Source organism: Prionailurus bengalensis, chromosome D1 (assembly GCF_016509475.1).
Source record: "Prionailurus bengalensis isolate Pbe53 chromosome D1, Fcat_Pben_1.1_paternal_pri, whole genome shotgun sequence".
NCBI classification, from domain to species: Eukaryota; Metazoa; Chordata; class Mammalia; order Carnivora; family Felidae; genus Prionailurus; species Prionailurus bengalensis.
The window spans coordinates 21767710-21777360 of NC_057346.1; positions in this window are offsets into that span (position 1 = coordinate 21767710).

Sequence of the window (9651 nt, forward strand, 5' to 3'; positions counted from 1 at the left end):
TCTTGGTTATAATGATTCATATCCTTTTCACATACAAAATAATTCTTTCCTGTCCCAAGACCTCTAAAAGGTCCATCAAGTCTTTGAAACACAGGATCTACATCAGGTCCAAATATGGCTGTTCTTGAGCCATATGAATTAAAAGAGCAGGTATCTTCTCATACATCCAACATACAACAAATGATGTACAAGACAATGTAACCACAACAAACAAAAATACTGTCATTAAAAAAAGAAAATAATGAAAGCAAAGGGCAGTCACTGGGCCATGACACATGAAATTCCACTGAGTGAAGCTTGTCAGTTTCCTCTATTTGGAAAAGGGAATAATGTACCATGATCAGGCATAGGTTCTGCTCTCTCAGAATGACTTTCCAGTCTATTCTCCATAATTCTTGGTTCTTCAGTCTAGAAAATAATTCTTTTTCCATCATCTATCTTAGTCACCTGGAAAGGGCACTGGAAAATATATCTTTCTTGGTGGATACGTGGAATTCTCAAACTGATTCCTGCCTATAGACAATTGAGAGACCAAATTTCTGTTCTTCTTGCACACACCCTTAGTCTCATTTAGTTGTTTTGCCAATATGCTTTTCTTAAAAGCTTTGTGAGTTTTCTGTGTTTGACTCCAGTCAACTCCATGAGCCAAAAGCTGCATCCACAGTTTCTTTCGAGATATGCCTCCCCCCTCTCTCTAGATTTATTATATTAAAAAGAGTGAAATATTGCAATATACTAAAGCCTTATAACTGTCACAACTAGTCTTCCTGCTTCTACTCTTTTCCCTTTGCAGAACAGCAGCCAGAACGTCCTATTTTAGTTAAATCATACCTCGTCACTCCTCTGCTTAAAATTCCCAGTGGCTTCTCTTCTCACTCAGAGTAAAAGCGAAAGTCTCCATCTCGGTCTGCAAAGCACTATGCAGATATTGCCTCCTGTCACCTCTCTTATTCCTTTCCCTTATCTTTTAAAATTGTCTCCATGCTTCTGAACACCATCTAATTAATGGATCTTCTATACTGCCCACTTTCTCCTACTGAAATGTACGTTCCATAGGGATACAGATTTGCTAGTTTGTTCACTGCCTAGTGCCCCTATTACATAGAGCAGAAAAGAGTGAATTCTTTCTAGTGACTCATACAAAAGTGGGGAGAGAAGGGGGAACAGACATTTCTGTTCCTCCATCAAATTAACCCTGATCAGGTTATACATCCATCCTCGAGTCCCACTGAGACCAGGGGAAAAGACTATGCTAATTGGCCTGTACTTATCAACATCAGAACGCACCGCTGGAGTAGAGGGTCAGTTCTGCCCCCCAAAAAAACCTGGTTGAAATTCAAGGAAGTTTGATGTCCCTTTTAGGAAATATAGGAATACTGTCAGGAGGAAGGGAGAGTAGACTCTGGGCAGGCAACCAACAAATACCCACCACAATACTTTAATCACCACATGGCTTCACACCACACTATGCTGTTTATTAAATTCTTTGCCAAAACCAAACACCAGGGAAGTATCACAAATGAAAGGAAAAACTTAAAACAACAAATGAGGGGCTAACAAACATGGCAATGTAGGGATCTGAGTCACCTGCCACGTAAATTGCAATGTTAACGCCCCCCCCCCCCCCCCCCCCCCCGCCACCGCCACTTGGAGTTGTGCAATGCAAACAGGGAAATCTCCCAAGAGAAAGAGCTTTGGAGTCCAGGAGAACATGAAACATCATGTGAGAAAGAACCTAAACTGTTTTTAAAATATATGCAGGGCACCTGGGTGGCTCAGTCAGTTAAGCTTCCGACTTCGGCTCAGGTCATGATCTCACAGTTCATGAGTTCCAGCCCTGAATCAGGCTCTGTGCTGACAGCTCAGAGCCTGGAGCCTGCTTCACATTCTGTGTCTCCCCCTCTCTCTGCCCCTCCCCCACTCACACTTTGTGTGTGTCTCTCTCTCAAAAATAAACATTAAAAAAATTTTTTAACTTATATGCAAAATTTTGTTCTGTGGGAGGCTAAGGGTAAGAATCTGTGACCATGAGGCTTTCATAAAACATTAAGAACACTGTACCTAGAGAAAAAATCTGAATTGTTGCTGCCCTTCTGTCTTTAAACGTGACATCATCCACCATTGTTGTTAGTCTTAAAGCAAACTCAACAGTGACTTCCCTAATTTCTCAATAAAAGTAACCCAGTAGTTTCTCCATACCTCAAGCTACCTTGAGTTTTCTAATATTTGGAAACATTTCAACAGGTATTGGATTTTCTCCAAACTGGGTTTTGTCCTATGGAATTTTTTCCATGTTCTTGTTTTATGGGAGGGAAGGGAGGCTGTATAAGAGCCAGGTACTAATTTCCTACAAGGAGCTCTCTTGCCCTGAGGGTATTTCTTTTTTTTTTTTTTAATTTTTTAATATTTATTTATTTTTTGAAAGAGACAGAGACAGAGACAGAGCAGGAGCGGGAGAGGGGCACAGAGAGGGGAAGACACAGAATCCGAAGCAGGCTCCAGGCTCCAAGCTGTTAGCACAGAGCCCGACGTGGGGCTCGACGTGGGGCTCGAACTCACAAACCCCGAGATCATGACCTGAGCTGAAGTCGGACGCCCAACGGACTAAGCCACCCAGGCGCCCCTCTTGCCCTGAGGGTATTTCTAAAGAGCAGTTTACAAATATAACACTAGGACTTTGGCTCTTTGTTTTTAGTCCTTTTTTTCCTCTCCCTTATATCTGTAATGAACATACAATGACCCATTTTGTATCGATTTATGATGGTGATAAACTTATATCCAATCTGAAGTGCTTTTTACAAATATAGCTACTGGGATTGACAATTACTTAGGACTGTGAGGCTCTCAGAAGAGAGTGCACATGCAAAATACAATACTTCAGAACATGAAAACACTTCCGTGATGAAATGTGCTTGGGAATACGCAGCCTCTGTTGTGTAGAGCCAAAATATAAAAGCCTGCTGGGCAGTGATGTTACTACACCTAAAATCTCAAGAGCCACCACACTCATTGCCAAATACCTTGGCAAAGGACTGTCAGCACTCTAAGACCAAGAGATCCCCACAGGAAGGAATATACTTTCCCAAGGGGCTCAGATAGGTAGGAGAAGGAGAAGGTATGAATGTCTGCTATCATTCTATCCCTGAAGACACCTGTCTCAGGGGCTTCTGACCAAAAACTCAAGCATTTTATTCCATTGAAATTGTATTACTAAGAAGTAAGGCTCAGTTTGATAAACCAGGCATTAAGCCACTTTTGGAAACTGTCAGAGAGACTTATTTTTTAAATCCTTGAGACAATAGAAAGGAAGACTTGAGCAATTAAAAAGAAACATGATCCCTGCAGTGCTAACCCAACAATGAGTTTAGAGTCACCTGCTTTTAAAATTGTTTTAAGTTTATTTCTTTATTTTGAGGGAGACAGAGACAGTATTAGTGGGGAAGGGCCAGAGACAGAGGGAGAAGGAGAGAGACAATCCCAACCAGGCTCCACGATGCCAGCACAGAGCCTGACGTGGGGCTCACACCCATGAAACCGCGAGATCATGACCTGAGCTGAAACCGAGAGTCGGATGCTTAGCTGACTGAGCCACCCAGGTGCCCTTAGAGTCACCTGCTTTTAGATAGTGCAGGTAACATAATGAAAGCTGTGGTGTGCTGCTCAGACCCGCCCCCATGCCCACCCTAGTTTGTCAGGACCAAAGTCTACTTCCTTTCTAGAAATTGCCTTCAGCATTAGGGAGCTGCTTCACCCTAGGTTGTACCCTCCTTGGAGACAGCTTGCATCTAATGACTACAGTGGTACAAGGGCATGGCCCCTTGCCTTAAATTGAGGCCACTCTGAACGGCCATCCTAGCTCTCAGACATAGGACTGGCTGAGTTTCTGTTGCAACTTTATCACAATTCAACTTCCTCCTCTATCCAGTCCTGCTTCCCTACCATCCTTACGGGTGTTGTTCAATAAACCACCTCTACTCAAACTCTCAAAACCATCAGTGTCAAAAAACATTTCCAAGGAACCTGACCCACGATAATTAAGTTGAAAGTCTCTGACATACCTGCACATATATAAACTCTTTGCTTCCTGTGATGTCATAAAAATTCAGGGATGGACACACCTGCTGATCAGAAGCTAATCCATAACAAAAAAATACACATTTCTATTTCTTCTCTAAATGAATTATAATTGCCAAAATTCCAAATATTAATACTATGTACTGAACTGTGCTTCCTCCCAAATTCATGTGTTGAGGCCCTAACCCTCAATGTGATAGTATTTGGATATGGGGACTTTGGGAGATACTTTGGTTTAGATGAAGTCCTCATGATGAAATTAGTGTCCTAATAAGAGACATCAGAAATCTCTCTCTCTTTCTATCCCTTTCCCTCTCTCTCTTCTTTCCATTATAATGGAGGAGCTAATGGTGAGGGCTTAGGATTCATTAATTACCAGGTATTATATTGGGAGAACAATGACAATGGCCACTTAACTGCCACATTGGGCATCATATCAGATTTTTCTGGGGGTGGCCATTTCTTGATCAAGTATCACTTCCACCTTCCCCCTCCCCATTAGCACCTAGCTTTTCCCTTGGATTTCTACACTTCATCAACACAGACCAAAACTTGCACCAGCTCTACAGATAAGTCCAGATTGGCTTAAGCCAAGTAGCACTTTCTGTCATTGTTTCAGGACCAGACATGGGATTTAGGCCTGTCTAATTAGGTGAGAATTTCTCAACGAGGGCTGATTTCACCCCACCCCCACCCCAGGAGATGTTTGGCAATGTCTGGAGCCATTTTTGGGTGCCCTAATTCAGGGTGGAGAGGAATGGTATTGGTATCTAATGGGTGGAAGCCAGAGATGCTTCTTAACATCCTATTATGCTCAAGATAGACACACACTCCCCCAACAAAGAATTATCTAGCCTAAATGTCACTGAATTGGGAATATAAATGTCATGTGGCGGCAAGGGAGCTTTAGAATAAAGCTGACCTAGTAGGAAGCGGGTCAAAAAGACAGAAATACATTGTATCTGGTCAATGACCTACAGAATGAGGAAAGTCTGAGGACTTTCCACTTGCATGAGACTATTTGTTTTTAATGGTTTTCAGCTGTAACTGATACTCTTCTAAACTCATCACTCTGGCATAAAAGAATAGGCAGGAGTAAAGCAGACACAGAGAAAAAGGAAAACCGAGGAAAGAGCACAAGGTAGTGACTAAAGGGCTCAGCAGCTAAAGCCAGATATGCAAAGAAAGACAACATGCTGCTGTGGACCAGGTGGGGCTTTTTGACCTAGCTGTTGGGAGTCCCTGGAATTAACATTGTAGAGGATGATCCTTTCCTCAAGGGAGTATAGAGATTTATCAAAAAGATAAGACATACAAAGAATACAGGAAAGATAGAAAAAGGATCTTTTAAATGTAACACAAAAAGCACAAACCATAAAAGAAACATCTGATAAATATGATCACATTAAAATTTAAACTTTCATATATCAAAAAACACCATAAGCAAAGTGAAAAACACAGCACAGAATGAGAGGAGATATTTGCAATTCAAAACGCATAAAATTAACAAAGGGTTAGTATCCAGAATATAACTTCCACTCAGTATAAAAACTTAGCATGGGAATGATACACTAAATTCATGATAGTGATTATTGAAGAGAATGGAAAAAAAGGGATTGAAGAAGGGGGCCAAAAGGATCTCAGGTGTGTACAGCTTTTGTTTCTTTAAAACAAAACCTGAAGTAAGACAACGAATGAATACAAATAAGACAATTTAATAAGTCTGGGTGGTAGGAACATGAATGTTTTTTATATTAGCCTCTATTCTTACCCATACATTTCAAATACATTTTACAAAAAAAAAAACTGAGATCCTGCAAATCATTAAGAAGAAAAATTAGGGAAATCGGCACATATATGAGCAGAAGAGGAAACCCTGGTCCAGTAAACATATGGAAAAAAGATGTTCATTCTCCCCAGTAAGGGACATGTAGATTAAACAATGGTGAGATACAATTTCTCATGCGTAGATTGGCAAAACTTAAAAGTAGATGACGTAGAACAACTGGAATTCATACTGCTCTTGGGGATGCATGTACATTGATTGGTACATTAGCAAGTAAACTTGTTGACAATAAGCATACTTGTTAGTGTTTAAAGAGGTCAATATATAATACTCCTTTCTTCCCCACCCGAATTCTGAACCAAATGAGGGGAATGGAAGAGAAAAACTGGGATCAAAAGATAACATTTAGAAACAGAATATTCAGATGGAACTATGATCAGTAATTAACATAGCTCAGAAATAGTAAGACTATCTCCCACATATGGATACAATTGCTATTTGGACTTTGTGTCTCCTTACTTTGAGGAGAGGGTAAGAATGACTTCATAAAGGGGTGTCTGGGTGGCTCACTTGGTTGAGCATCTGACCTTGGCTCAGGTCATGATCTCATAGTTCGTGAATTTGAGCCCCGTGTTGGGCTCACTGCCGTCACAGAGTCCACTTCGGATCTTCTGCCCCCTCTCTCTCTGACCCTCCACTGCTCATATTCTGTCTCTCTGTCTCTCTGTCCCTCTCACTCTCAAAAATAAATAAACATTAAAAAAAAAAGAATGATTTTGCAAAAAGGTAGAAACGTAGAGTTGATTTCATTGCTGTATGGAATTTCAAATATGTTTAGTTGGGTGGATTATAATCCTAGTAGCCTACAGGGTAAACTACACCGGTTACTAAGCTATTGTCCTCAGCTTCAATTCCACCTTCTTGGCTTCGTGGCATTGGAACTGGGCTCTGCACACCACACGTTCCCCTTTGCCAGCTCTCTCTCTCTCTCTCTCTCTCTCTTTAATGTTTATTTATTTGAGAGAGAGAGAGAGAGAGAGAGAGAGAGAGAATGTGGGCGAGGGGCAGAGAGAGAGTGGGGCAGAGAGGATCCGAAGCGGGCTCTGTTGTGACAGCAGACAACCTGATGTGGGGCTCCAACTCAGGAACTGCGAGATCATGACCTGAGCCAGAGTCAGATACTCAACCTACCGAGCCACCCAGGTGCCCTGGCCAGATCTCTTTCAAGCTGTGACTACAAGGGCCATCAAAGAGAGACTTAAAGGCTGGAGGAGGGAGGTGGCACATGCTCCTGTTTCATTTCTGGTTGACTTCCTGTTAATGTCACTCAACATTGCTTCTTCCTCACCCCAGAGCAGCAGTTCAGAAGCAATTGAACCCAGCTTTCCAGTACTCATAGCTCGCCTCACGTCCCCACCAGAGACAACCAGCATCAGGCAGCGTTCTTCCTCAGATGCCGGAAGTTTCAGCTCTCCAAGGCCCTTTCACTAAGTTTGGAACTTTTAGTAATCCCAACTTCCTCTCTTTGTTTTCCAGGTCCAGCAGTAGCTGCTTCCCACAATTTCCATCTCCGTAATAGCTGAGTTTTCTATTTTAGCTTTTTTTAGTCGCCATGTAACAATTCTTTATACCTGATTAACAATTCTTTATTTTAAATTCTATTAAAGTAAGTATAGGGTTTTTGTCCCTTGATTAGGTCGTGACGAATTCAGATGGGAGTTTTGGGTTTTTTGGTTTTTTGGTTTTTGTGGTTTTTTTACTTAGAATAGTGGATTGGAGACTTCTGGATTAAGATGGAAGACTGAAGACATGCATCCAATTCCATATCATCTAGAAACTCCATCAAAGCAACAGCAAATCAGGGCAAATGGGTGGCTCAGTTAATTAAGATTCTGACTTCAGCTCAGATCATGATCTCACAGCTCACAGGTTCAAGCCCCTCATTGGGCTGTGTGCTGAGAGCTCAGAGCCTGGAACCTGCTTCAGATTCTGTGTCTGCCTCTCTCTCTGCCCCTCCCCTGCTCACGCTCTGTCTCTCCTTAAAAATGAACATTAAAAAAAAATTACAAAAACAAAAAACAACAGCAAATGAACTTTTTTTTTAATTAAAACATGATTAGTGCAATAGGAAATGAGACAAAATCAACAAGTTTTGGAAACTGGAAACCATATTCAGCAGAACCAAAAGAACCAAATCCCAAACCCAAAGTGAGGAAGACTGAGAATCAAGACAATTGCACGACAAAACTCACAAAAGTTACAGAAATAGTGTCAGTTAACACAGGAACTAGAGGAAAAAGGGGAAAGGCTAAATAAAACTGACTAAAAGCTGTTTGAGCAGCAGTTAGATCCTTAGGTTCATTTTCCCACTCCATGCCACTAGGAACCTGTCCCACCCCCATCTTAGCAGAAATCTGATGGCTTACAGTCCCGAGAGAACAGAAACAGCCTCCAGACCAGGAACTACCAGGCCTATTTGAGGACAGAAACACCATGCCCAAAGAAGGCTATGAAGTGGCCATGTGCATATTGAATCATGTATCCAGAGACCTCCAGCCTTCTTTCCTCGCCATCCCCTAGAGTACAGGTAGAAAGATCCACAGGACATTGGAAGGCTCTTCTCTGAAGAATCTGACCTAAATAACTGGCATTAGGGGTTCTCAACAAACAGCTCATCAAATCACTTTGACATTCATAGCCACCAAGACTACCCACATGATAGGCAACGTGATCCAATCAGCTTTCTGGTTCCTCATTGTTGAATAAAATCATTCTTGATCAGCCTAAGGTTATGAGACATAGACTGTGGGCAAAGCCTTTAACATAGAAACAGATTTTTAAAAATCAAATTAAATTAACTTTGTGAGACAACTATGCAGGAAGAAGAATTCTCAAAGAATATATATCATTGATATTCTCAGAGGGGAAGATATTACATTCCATTTTTAAAAAGAAGAACATTCAGGAAATGTTAAAAGGAGCTCTTAGAATTATTAAACTTGACAGTAGAACTTCAAAACTCAGTGGAGTTTGGCAGTTCCTGAGAAAGTTTAGAAATGCAATATAACCCAACAATTCCACCTCTGGGTGTATACCCAGAAGAACTGAAAACATATGTTGACACCAAAACTTGTACGTAAATGTCCATAGCAGCATTATTCATAGTATCCCCAAAGTGGAAATAACCCAAATGTCCATCAACAGACTAATGGGTAAACAAGATATGGTATATCCACACAATGGAATGTTATTCTGACATAAAAAAAGAATCAAGTATTGTTACACTCTACAACACGGGTGAACCTTAAACAGACTATACTAAGTGAAAAAAGTTAGACACAAAAGGCCACATATTAATATGATTCCATTTATATGAAATGTCCAGAGTAGATAAATCCATAAACACAGAAAATATACTAATGATTTGCAGGGGATGGGAGTAGGAGGGAATTGGGATTAACTGCTAATAGGTACAGAGATGTTAGAAATGTCCTGATCTTCTTGGGATGTTAGAAATGTCCTGGAATTTATAGCGGTAATGGTTGCCCAACATAGTGAATATACTAAAAATCACTGAAACACACACTTTAAAGTAGCAAATTGTATGTTCTGTGAGGTATATCTCAATTTTGAATGCTATTAAAATAAAATTTGATACAAATATTGAAGGGAAAGTTTGGGGAAATTTCCCAGGAAGAAGGGCAAAAAGGCAAAGATGGGAAATAGGAGAAAATTAGAAATTTAGGGGAAAAGAGAGCAGGAAAACAGAATAAGGTAAATTATCAATGAAA